A 13,127-nucleotide genomic window follows, 5' to 3' on the forward strand; every position below is an offset into this window, starting at 1 on the left:
GGCATGTGCCTTTAGCATAGAGCTCGGGGCACACCTTTAATCCTGCCAGCCCTTCTGCTGGAGGCCTATATAAGGATCCTCCATTCGTCACCTGCCTGGCCTCCCCTTGGCAAATAGGATTCCTTCACTGGCATCCTATTTCTTCAGGATTCCAGCTTATACAGAAGAGCAGCTGAGGCACCAGCCTTGTGGGACCGAGCAGCTACTTGATCCTTGAGCTTCCATTCACAACTAGCGGGTTATTTGGCCTGCAGCCTGCAAGTCATTCCAATATTCCATCTATGTATATATTTTATATATATTCAATATATTCTAGATATCCTCTATGTATAACATGTATATATTGGAAGGGACAGAGATACATTCCGTGAGTTCTGTGACTCTAGAGAACCCTAACTAATATGGATGGTAATCATGCCTTTGTTTCAGAAAGCTGCTTGTAACCATCTTGCAACCCTACCTTTGTTCCAAAAGGTTATATGATAACCTATGACTACCTCGTTATGGCCATCTTGCAACCATGTCTTTGTCTTAGGAGGTCATTAGGACTAACTCATGCTGTTTTGCCCACCAAATGCCCCACTTGAAAATCCCATACTCCTGATCTACCACAGTTTTGTCTTCCTTATATCCAATGCTGCCTCGCAAACCTTGCCTTAGAGGGAGGCAGCCCATATACGTAAATGAAAAACCTTGTTTTAATTAATTTGGCCGTGGCGATTTGGGTCGGCGGTCTTCCTCCTCTCATCTTTGGGATTCCCTAGGACGCTGTGTTGTAGAGCCGTTTCCTTGGAACTGAAACACTGCCTTCAAGAGTCTCCTGAAACTCTGGAAGTAAACAAATCTCACAACACTGAAAAGCTGAAGTGTACAAGGTTTACCAGGACTCCTGCACCAGGTTATGGACTCTTGAACAGCTGCTGGAGGAGGAGATGCTTACCAGATGCACTCAAGGAAGGCCCAGAACCTTCTCCAGCTGCCTGCAATCACATGGGAAGCCCCAGGTTGCGGCCACATTAAATGGTGGACTTTTCAGTGATGCAGCTGCCCTGAGTCATCACTGATTATCGCAGTAACCTCTCACCTATATTACTGTTAGTAAACTCTTCAGTTGTCCAAGTTGCTGCAGGGTTACTTTGTTCTGTTGTGGGTTCTCTATCTTCGTGTGTGTGTGTGTGTGTGTGTGTGTGTGTGTGTGTGTGTGTGTGTGTGTGTGTGTATGTGTTAGTGTTTCCCCCAGGAAATGCCTCACAGAACAGTCTACCAATTTCTACCAAAAAAAAAAAGTAGAGAATTTGGATACAGTTCAGAAACAAAGCACTTCCCTGTAAGAAAGTTCTTTTTTTTTCTCTTAGAGATAGTAAACCCCAAAAGATCCCATATTTCTTAACCCTTCCCCTTCATTTTTTTACCAGCTAACCAATCTCACCAGCTTGTGAAACTGAGCTCCAATCAGGACAATTGGATGCAGTCGCCATCTATGCCAGTGATATAAAGCCATTTTAGCCAGCGTGTTTGCCAATCCAGTTTGGGTTCTAGCGAACTCTTTTTTTGCAAAAAGAAATCATCCTTTGTTAGACAGTGAGATTATTGCTTCTCCAATACTTCTTGGCATGCACAAACCCCTGGGCTTAATCCCAATGCTGGAAGAAAAAAAAAGAAAGAAAATGTAGTGCCTGAATTCAAAGTGTCCATCGAGTCAGGCATCATCAAGGCACCTTGTCAAGAAGAAAGGCTCAGCCTCTAGCGAGACCCCTAGATTGTAACTTCAACATCCCTTGAGGGATTCAGGTTGAGGACCACTGGGCCTGCTGAGGGTCCTGTAGAAAATTGAGAAGCATATTTTGTGGGTGGGGATGTATATCGGGTCAGTTGGGTTTGTTTGTTGGTTTTAAGGGTTTTTGTTTTTTTTCCTTTGAATTTGGACCCAGCTTTGTAGCCCAGGCTGACCACAAACTTCAGGCCCTCCTGCCGTGCCCTACCAAGTGCTGTTTTATACATGTGTACTATCAAGCCTTGCTTAGGGATTTGGGTTTTGTTTTCTGATTTTATTTTGTTTTGAGACATCACTATGTTACAAAAAACAGCCTGGAACTACAAGGCTCAGCCTTATTTCTGACTCCGAGGTAACAGGGATACAAAGCCACCATTGTGTCCTGTTCACGAATGGTGTTTGTTTGTTTGTTTGTTTGTTTCAAGGGGTTTTTTGCACCTTAAAATTACATTTATTTATTTATTTATTTATTTATTATGTGTGTTTGCATTCATGACGTTGTTTACAGGAGCAGGAACTGATAAGGAAGTCAGAGGACAGCTTGTTGGAAGCTGTTCTCTCCTTCCACCATGTGGTTGTCAGGAATCAAGTTCAGGCCCTCAGAGTTGGCAGGAAGCACCTCTGCTCACAGAGCCAGCTAATATGGTGGTTCTCAACCTTCCAATGTTTCGACCCTTTAATACAGTTCCTTATATTGTGGTGACACCACCCCCCAACCAAAAAAAAGTATTTTTGTTACTACTTCACAGCTGTAATCTTGTTACTGTTAAAAATTAATACAATTCCTTATATTGTGGTGACACCACCCCCCAACCAAAAAAAATATTTTTGTTACTACTTCATAGCTGTAATCTTGTTACTGTTACAAATTACGATGTAAATATCTGTCTTCTAATGAACCTAGGTGACCTCTGTGAAAGGGTGACCCAACCCCCTACCTTCAAACTGGTTGACCCATGGGTTGAGAATCACTCATCTACTCAGATGAGGTTCAACTGAAGCTGCCATTTGGATAGAGTGACTATCAGGTAGCAATGGTGTCATTTACAAACCACATTTGAATTGCACTGGCCAATCCCAATTAGTCTGGCTGCAATGTATCTTTGGGAGGGAACACGTGTAACATTAGCTTGTGGGGAATAAGTGTAAGGTATCCAGAGAAGTAGTAATAGAGAACAGAGTGGCACAGGACATGGGGCCTGGGTTGCTGGGCACTGCAGTGTAGAACCCCTTGTCCCTGGGATTGCTCCAGAGCAGAGGGGATTGTAACAAGATGTCAGCACTCACCGGCAGTCTTGGGCTTCAGAACAAACCCATTGGTGAGCCACATCCTAGCTTAGACATCAACAGATTTCTCTGCCAAGAACTGAATGCCCATTTTTTTAAAGATTTATTATATGTAAGTACACTGTAGCTGTCTTTAGACACACCAGAAGACAGCATCAGATCTCATTACAGATGGTTGTGAGGCACCCTGTGATTGCTGGGAATTGAACTCAGGACCTTCTGAAGAGCAGTCTTCTTAACCGCTAAGCCATCTCTCCAGCCCCCTGAATGCCCATTAGTGTCTCCTTACAGACCACAAGGTTTCTGGGGCAATGATCCTGCCCTGCAATTGAACTATTACGGCAGCCATAAACAATACATCAGGGAATTGATTAGTGAGATTACAGACACTGAAACCTGAATTTCATATCACGTGGGATGGATTATATTAATTGCCAACTTGACAGGATCTAGAAGCACCTAGGAAAAAGAGACTCTGGGCACACCCATGAGAGACTATCTAAAGAAGAGATCTTGCCAAAGCCTGTGAGCGAGTTGTTTATTTTGAGACAGGGTTTCTCTGTGTAGCCCTGGCTGTCCTGGAACTCACTCTGTAGACCAGGCTGGCCTCGAACTCAGAAATCCTGGAATCAGAGGCCTGCCTCTGCCTCCCAGAGTGCTGGGATTATAGGCGTGCGCCGCCACCACCACCCGGCTCGAGTGAGTGATTTCTTGATTAGGTTAATCAAAGTGGGACAATTCACAAATGAAAGACGCACACACATAATTTTCTAATGTCTTGGCTACCTCAAAGTCTGGGCACTCCTAAACCTTCCCCTGCTATCCCAGGCCCAATCGGGGAAGTGGTGAGTGGCCATTTCCCCAAAATCTCACAAGGCTGGTTGGTTTCGTCTCCGGCCGCTGCTGCGCCCCATCCTACTTCCGCAAGCTACAGTGATTCTGTCCCGTTCCTCCCTGCATTCTCGCCCATGTAACCCCATGCCCAGCCATTGGCCGCTGGCATCTTTATTGATTGATCAAAAAAACCAACTGGTACAAGGACCTTCCGCATCTGGACATGCAGATTCTGGAATGAATCAAAGCAATAGAACCAATCTCCAACAAAAAGGAGAAAGCAATCCTGATTGCAGATGCACTGTGACCCGCTGCCTCCCACTAGCGCCTGTGGTCAGGACTTTCTCACCATGATGGACTGTACCCTTGATCTGTGATCCAAAAGAATCCTTCCTTTTTTAAGTTGCTTCTTGTGCGGTATTTTATCACAGCAACCGGAAAATGTGGCTAATTCAACATTGTAATCACAACAATGTAATCATCTGGTTATTTTGTTTGGTTTTTTGGTTTTGGTTTTGGTTTTGGAGATGAGGTTACTTTGTATAGTCTTGGATATCCTAGAACTTCCTCTGTAGATAAGGCTGGCCTCAAGGTTTTAGGTCATCCTTCCTCTGCCTCACAAGTGCTAGGACTAATGGCATATGCCACTACCACCTGGTCAAAAAGTTTATGGGCTGTTTGTTTTTTAATTAAGCTGTTCTAACTCAAGGGCTGGATTTATCTTATAAAGGGTCTGGGGTCATTTAGAGATTCACCAGTCTGATCATGAATATATTTCAACAAAGAGAAGCTTTTATTCACATATTGGCATTAGGGCTACACCCCAATCTGGGGATTCCCAAATGTAATGCCAAGCTACATTAGTCAGGAGTTTATATAAGCAAGTGAAAGCACTAAAACCTATTTACTTTCATCCTGCAATCAGAAGATTGCATTCCTTTTCACACACAGATGTCTTGCAGTCCTGGTTAGCTCCTGTAAAACAAGCTTTTGTTTACAGAAGCAGTGACAGTGGTTAACCTTGTTACCCATTATCTTGCACAAACAATAGTTTTGTTCAAATTATACAAGACCAAACAATTACAAAACCAACCCTTAACATTTGGACGTCCAGTTTTGCTTTGCAGTTCTCTCAAGCACAGTAATTTTTATAATTTTTAACATAAAGTCAGCCGTCAACATAATAGCTGTGACATTCTGGAGAGCTATCATTTGTCAGCCATGGGATGGATGTATGGCTTCTCTTAGTGAGACATAAGCATCTCTTCACCACAGAGAGGACATAACCACAGACCAGAGAAACAATCCTACCTAAGTCTGGCTTAGTGAGCCCGTAAGTTCATAAGGGTTTCTCACAAAAGCATCATGACTCAAACGCAATTACATCACTCAAAAACCCATTCTAACTCGGTGACAGCTCACAAAGTTTGTATCCCTGTAGCTGCCAGCACAAGTTTCAGGAAACTGTGCCAGGGCTGATGAGAATCCCTCCACCTGCACAAGTGCTTCTGTTATGTAACCCAAGGGACATGGTTTCCTAAACCTTGTAACTATCAGGAGCTTTCAGAGTCCTGCATTTACCTCCAGGGCCTTGTATGTTTCAATTACTTCCTGAGTTCTGTAAATGTTTCCTTTCGGAGGAGTAACTACACAAGAAACTGAAGTGACAAGAAGCAGAAATCAAAAGTGGGAAACACTGTAGAGGCAAGAGCAGCAGTACAGCTCAGGAACAAACACAGAGGCTACGCTGGGACATCTAGTTGTGCAGTTTCCACCTCCGACTGCCCGCCAGTTATTACCCTCTTGGATTTAAGATCTTAACACAGATACTACTTCCTGTGACCTGCGTCTCGTACTGCAGTCACATCAGTCTGATTTGGTCACCGGGCCCTTTATGTCATCACTGCGGTAGTTTAAACAAAATGTCATCAAATGCCCATGTATTAAAGAGTTGCTCCCCGACGGGCGGTGGTGGTGCGGGCGGTGGTGGTGCACACCTGTAATCCCAGCACTCTGGGAGGCAGAGGCAGGCGGATTTCTGGGTTCAAGGCCAGCCTGGTCTACAGAGTGAGTTCCAGGATAGCCAGGGCTATACAGAGAAACCCTGTCTGGGAAAAAAAATAGTTGCTCCCCTAATTGTTATGTAGCAATATCATACTGAGTGAAAAGTCCTACTTGGAGCTTTCTAAAACTCAGGAAGCAAGCGATTTACAAGTCTCAAGGGGTCCCTGAAACTTACAAAATTCACAATGCCCCCTTCCCTCAGACCATATGCACACAGTAATCCCTGACCTGTCATGCTGCCTACAGGCAGTGCAGAGAGCTCCAGTGTTGCAGCTTTCTTAAATCATCACACATGCTGGGATGGGCTTTGCCTCTGAGTCACCTATGCACCTTATAAGAAGCCCTATCAGGCCACCATCAGACAGGATGGACCAGAAGCAGGTATCCAGAAGTGTACCTTGAGGACAGGCTGATAGAGCAGAAGCAGCCACGGAGACACCAGATTGGCAAGTGATGGGCATTCGTGTGGTTTTAACAGGTGAAAGAATCAGTATCACTCAGAACCTGTCTAGTCTAGGCTTATAGCTTGTGAATAAAATACCAGGTTTCTGTGTCTTTATTCAGGAAATAGACCAGATAGAGTGGTGGGGTGGGAACAACATAAAATTAGCATATGTCTTAGTCAGGGTTTCTGTTCCTGCACAAACATCATGACCAAGAAGCAAGTTGGGGAAGAAAGGGTTTATTCAGCTTACACTTCCACACTGCTGTTCATCACTAAAGGAAGTCAGGACTGGAACTCAAGCAGGTCAGGAAGCAGGAGCTGATGCAGAGGCCATGGAGGGATGTTTCTTACTGGCTTGCTTCCCCTGGCTTGCTCAGCCTGTTCTCTTATAGAACCCAAGACAACCAGCCCAGAGATGGTGCCACCCACAAGGGGCCCTCCCCCCTTGGTCACTAATTAAGAAAATGTCCCACAGCTGGATCTCATGGAGGCACTTCCCCAACTGAAGCTCCTTTCTCTGTGATAACTCCAGCCTGTGTCAAGTTGACACACAAAACCAGCCAGTACGGCATATAGCAACAGAAGACTACCAAATACATTTATTTCTATAAATATTCAATGTCAATTTGGCAGTGAGCTGACAGACCAGATCCCGTTGTATTATCTTTTAAAAAAAAATGTGTTTTGATTGTTTGTGAAAATCACATCATGCACCCCAGTCCCACTCATCTCTCCCTCGCATCTGACCTCTGCTCTTGCAACCTTACACACACACACACACACACACACAGAGAGAGAGAGAGAGAGAGAGAGAGAGAGAGAGAGAGAGAGAGAGAGAGAACAAATTGAAATAGAATGAATATTGGAATATTGCCCTAGAAGTTATAGTGTGTCACAATCAGTACTAGATCCTCACCAGGACTCCTCTCCGATATCCTGTTGTTGCCCTGAGTCATGGAGAGCCTGCAGCTTGGGATCTGAAGGGCCAGCCATTTCACAAGTTCCAGCAGATCACAGATGGGATAGATCTTGGGGTGGGCCAATGCAGAGCCCTAGATCTGGGCCTGGGAGGTACCTGACTTGGTCAGCCCACCAGCTCTCCTGTGCCCACACCACCAGGGCATAGAGAGAATGTCTTGTGTGTTATATGGATGCATCACCTGTCAATTAAAAAGTCGATGGCCTATGGAAGGAAGTAGAGGTGGGACATTGGGGAGAGAGAAAGGATTCTGGAATAGAGCCAGGCATGAGATTCACCAGGAAGATATACACATGGTACTTGGGCACAGGTAACTTGCCGCGTGGCAAAACATCGATTAAAATATGACTTATCTTAAGTTATGATTCTAGTCACGGAAGAGCCTAACCATATGGCCAAGGTATTTGTAAATATATTTTTAGTCTGAGTCTTATTTTGGGAACATGGGGCTGGGAGGCAGAATCAGGCCAGACTTCTACACCAGGGCAAGCTCTCCCGCACTGCCCAGCTAGTTTACCAATGGTCCAGCCAGCATGTGTCCGTCATCTGTTTATGTGCTACATGAAGGGTCGTGTCTCCTTTTCCCTGTCCTTGGAGACAGTTTACCTACAGCTTTGCCACAAGGGCCAATCAGACCCTATTATCTTATCAGACCCTAGCCTGTACCCCTACGCTTAGTACAATAGCTACTCGCTCAAAATATATGTGTGGAATGCTGGGCATGGGTTCACACCTTTAATCCCAGTACTCAGAAGACAGAGGAGGTGGATCTCTATGAGTTTATGGCCAGCTTAGACTACACAATGAGACCCTGAAGAGAAAGAGAGACAGAGAGGTGTGTGTGTTTGTGTGTGTGTGTGTGTGTGTGTTGATAGATTGAATGTGTGTGTGTGTGTGTGTGTGTATGTGTGTGTGTGCTGATGGATTGAATGAATGAAGCAGTGTGATAACAGGCCCCTGGATGCCACATAGGCTGTACTGGAACAGAGATGTCTGTAGAGAGTTTGGTTTGGATATGGATTGACTGTGTCCTTCATCTGTTCATGTACTGCAAAGCCTGATCCTGGTGTGGCTGTTGTAGCTTTGATTTTTCTCAACCCTACTTTTAATATGATTTTTTTTTTAATGCTTTAACCATCATCCTTCTAGGCTACCACTCACCCACCAGAGGTAGTGAAAAAGAAAGGTTATGGGGAAGTGGGCCTGTTTAGAAATGGTTCTAAACAGCAAATCCCATCTGCATTGTCAGGAAACCAGCAAGTTCAGTTCGCAGAAATCACCAGTGGTGGCTCAGTCTGCTCACAAACACTTCATGAACGAACTTATCAGCAGTCGAGTTCCGTAGTGTTGGAGTAGCAAACGGGAATCAGCAGCAAGGGCACGACCCAGCAGAAACAGCCAGGCCTCAGCCGAATCAGCACAAGTCAGCAGGAGGAACTAGGACACCAGGGACGCCAGGAGAAGTTCTCTGCCACGCCTCTCTCAACAAAGTGAAGATCAGTGAAGACTCAAGACCAAGCGGCATTGCAACACCAGCGATACAGGCAAGCCTCCGTCACCGTCCATCGAGTCCTGTTTATCCTCCCTCCAAACATCATGCGTCCTCTACAGGTCCTGCCTCAGCACGTGACTGTGTCTTAGCAAAACTCCACGTGAGTCGGCATCGGCTGATATTACTCTGCCAATTGGCTGGAGTCTGCAGAAACAGCAAGAAGCCACCAGCATCCCGCCAGGAGTTGTTTGGTGTGTTTCTCTCTATGGAGTCATGACAAACGGAGCTCAGTTATGCAATGTAAGGTGAGCCAATACGTGTGTGTCATTAGTGAAGAATCCTTTATCATGCTCACATGCTTGCTTTAGCAAACACTCCTTCACATGTTTGCCCCAGCAGAATACCATCCGGCACACAGACTTTTCAAAGAAACAATAAGTTTTTACTTCAGGCTGTGTTGGGATGCAGTGGGATCTTTAAGAGGCAAAGCCTGCTGGGAGAGAATTAAGTTTTAGGGACAATATTTTTGTAAGTAATGCTGGTCTACTAGAGAAAATTACTTCACAGTTGTTACAAACAAGGGAGTCTGGATCCTTCATAGTCTCTGGCTTCCTCTCTGTTTCTCTCTCTCTCTCTCTCTCTCTCTCACACACACACACACACACACACACACACACACACCATGAAACCACCTGCAGGCTGTGACCCAGACAAGTAAGCCTTAATCATAGATAGCCTGAAGAGTAAGATCACTCAAACATGAGCTCTCAGCCAAAAGAAACAGCAAACAAACAAAACCCAAAACTGTGAACTCAAATATACTTAGTGTCCCATGACTGCATGCCAGATCAAAGACATGAAGGATTCACACACACACACACACCACCCTATTCATCATGAAGTTGGTAGCCATTTATGTGGGCTACATCTGTACCTGATAACTCAGGGCTATCCCATGGAGGGAGAGACCTAAAAATAATAAATAAGCAGATGACAGTGGCCAGGAAGTCACGTCCAGCACACTCTGAGAAGAACTCACTAAAGCTTTATTTGGAGGGGGTGGAGGGTCCCATGGAAGTTCTGTCAAATGTCCACTTTTCTGTGAACTCCACAGAATGGGGGAAATATTTTAATCTATACAAACCTGTATTTAGAAGTCCCACAAGGCCTGTTTGATGACACAATAGAGGGAGTCACAGAACTTCACAATTTATTTTTTTACAGTGCTAGGATCAAACCAAGGGTCTTGTCTATTCAAGGCAAGCACTCTGCCATTGAGCTACAGCTGTGTAGCTGTATCCTGGAGGAAAAACTCATTAAGACTCACTAGGGAAGCCCCTTTCTAGTGATTGTCACTGCTTATGTAATCCTGAGGAGGCCTGGTGAGTCTTGTAAATCTCAAGGACTTCCTAAGCCATGTGTCTTTACTTCCTAACTTATCTAGCCCGACTCCAGGAAAACTTGGAAAATTTAATTTGGAAAAAAAAGAAAGACACAACAGGAAGACCCAAACTGAAGCCACAGTAAACAAAGCCCGTGATCAGAGAGATAGGCAGGGCTCTCCTGATACAGAGCTGACAGCTGACATGTTTGAGCCTCCTGGCCAGAGGAGCTGCTATCTGCAGCAACACTACCCCAACACACACACTCACACACACACACCTAACCCTGTAGAAGGAAATACCTGGCTAAAGGAAGCTGCCTTCAAAGGCCAAAGTACTAACCAGGGATGAATAGGAAACTTTCTTTGTAGTTTCTCTGCCTCTGCAGAGACAAAGACCTGCAGATCTGATCATGAACTTCCTACAACTTTTAGCTAGCTCCGGGTTCTTCCCCTCGCCAACCAGAACAGATTAGTCCCATTTCTTTCGTCTTATGTGTATCCCCACATTTGTACCTAGCTGACATCTCTTGAAATTCGGACATTTGGAACTGCAAAGCCAGAGCAGCTGCAGAAACCAGCAGAGGCAGGAAAGAAGAAAACCTCCGCACCCAGCTCCTAGCTGGAGCTGGGAACCCAGCCCCAGAGATTCTAGCTCTTTTCAGAGGAATACACCTGAAGACTTCAAGGCTAGACTTACCTGGAGAGACCAGTCAGTGACTCTAACGCCTGAGGCTTCTGCCTCAAGCCGACCTCAGAGACTCAGCCAGTGGCAGCTGGCGGGGAGATTTGTTCCTGACTCAGCCCTCAAGACCAAGACCGAGCCTGCAGAAGGCAATTCTGTCCTGCAGCTGCTTCCAGCCTCCAAGACCCAGCATTCCTGAGATCGGTGACTCCAGATGTCTAGTCCTCCCTGAAACTTTGGAAGTCTGTGGCCTCAGCTTTAAGAAAGCCTGTCAGTGACCTGAGGACTATCTCCGAAAAAACACTGCTCTTCGTTGGTGCCACCAAGTGTTCAACCCCGTTTCATTTAAATCCCAAGTGCTTAAAGCTTAACCTCACTGAAGTTGGTAATCCCAAATGGACGATAGAGCACCTCCTCCCATTTGTACTCTTAGAGGTGTGTGGGACAAGAACTTCACTGGAAACGGAGAAAAGACTCTGCCAACACGTCGATGGGACCTGAGGATTCATCCAGGTTGTGGTGCTGGCGATCTACACCTTCCGGGTGGGTGGGGTGAGCAGCAGCGAAAAGACACTGCGAGGGAATGTGCTCTACGTTCTAAGTCCACCCTGGGCACTGAATGTGCCAGGAGTGTGCAACATGAGTGTGAAACGGCTTTTACTTCTTAAAGTGCCCGTGACACTATTTCCTGCCCAGGTTAATCAGCGATTAACTCTGAGTTACCAATGATGCCTCCATGTTACATTAAAAGCAAATGTTCTCCTCCTCCTCCTCCTCCTCCTCCTCCTCCTCCTCCTCCTCCTCCTCCTCCTCCTCGAGTCATTTAACCAAGAACAAATACAGAGTTGAATTCTCTACTTCACACTTCCTTTGTTTCTGTACTCTATCTGTTGCCTGAGTCTAAATTTATGCCTCCATCTGTATTTGCTCCTGTTTGTCCACCTGTTTTGACTCTGGGTTGTATGAGCTGTGTGTGTGTGTGTGTGTGTGTGTGTGTGTGTGAGAGAGAGAGAGAGAGAGAGAGAGAGAGAGAGAGAGAGAGAGAAGGGGTGTGTTTTGCTCTGTATGTATTGAACAGCACAGAATGGGATACTTTCCAGAAGTCTTTAACAGAGTTTTACAAGGGATTAAGTCTCTTGCTCCATCTGTTCCTAACTGACACAGATAACATGCGTACTGTTTATCAACTAATTTCCAAAAATGGATACGTTCAACGGTTTTTGGTAGATTGTAGAAAGTCGCATTCAGGTTTTGTATTTGCTGCCTTCGTGTGCATTATCTGAGTCCCGGCATGAACGAGTACCTAATTTGGGATTACAGCTCTGCATTATATTAGGTTGTAAAAGTTGATTACACGGGAATCCAAGACAAGCAAAGTTGACTGCTACCATGTTCTCTCACAGGAAAGTAAAACAAACAGAATGAGCCCACAGGAGAATAGCAGCCGTGAGGGACTTCAGGTGTGTTATTAACTCTGACTGTGAGGTCCAGAAAAAGTTCCAGTCTCTTAGAATGGACTAGATCTTTTCAGACTATTGCCTCATCACAGTCTCTCCTCCCACACGTGCCTGGACCAGCCAAGCTGGGTATGCCCTCCTTCTACTGCTCTGCACCGGTAACTTTTAGACTCCTGCCTACCCACCAATTACCCCAAAACTCCTGACCTGGGAGGAAACCAAGGACACCTAGGTGTCCACATAGGTGCTTGATCCACTGTGACTGGCACCGGTTAAGAGACCTGAACTTGAGTTGTGCCGCAGTTCCTGTGTTGAAAGTTTCCTCCTCTGTGTGGCACTGTTCGTGGGCTAGTCGTGGTGAAAGGGGCCTGCCATTGGGAGTCAGCCTTCAGAAGACAGTTCTGTGAGACCAAATTAGTTCTTGCAAAAGTTATTATTGTGAGGCTGGAGAGAGAGCTCGAGCCGTTAAAACTGCTCGTTGCTTTTCCAGAAGACTCAGATACTGTTCCCACCACCCATACGTCAGGTGGCCCACAACTGCCTGTAAGGTCAAGGTCCAGGAGAATCAGATTCCCCTGCTGTTTCGGGACACCCAGATCCACGTGACGTGTACACACATACACATAAGAAAAACTAGACTTGTAAGAATGAGCCCAAGACGAAGATTTTTTCTCTCTTCCTGTCTTAAGGAGTTGCTATGACATCACTGTGCAATGGACCTTCAGAACC

The sequence above is a fragment of the Apodemus sylvaticus genome, chromosome 20, assembly GCF_947179515.1.
Source record: "Apodemus sylvaticus chromosome 20, mApoSyl1.1, whole genome shotgun sequence".
Lineage (NCBI taxonomy): Eukaryota > Metazoa > Chordata > Mammalia > Rodentia > Muridae > Apodemus > Apodemus sylvaticus.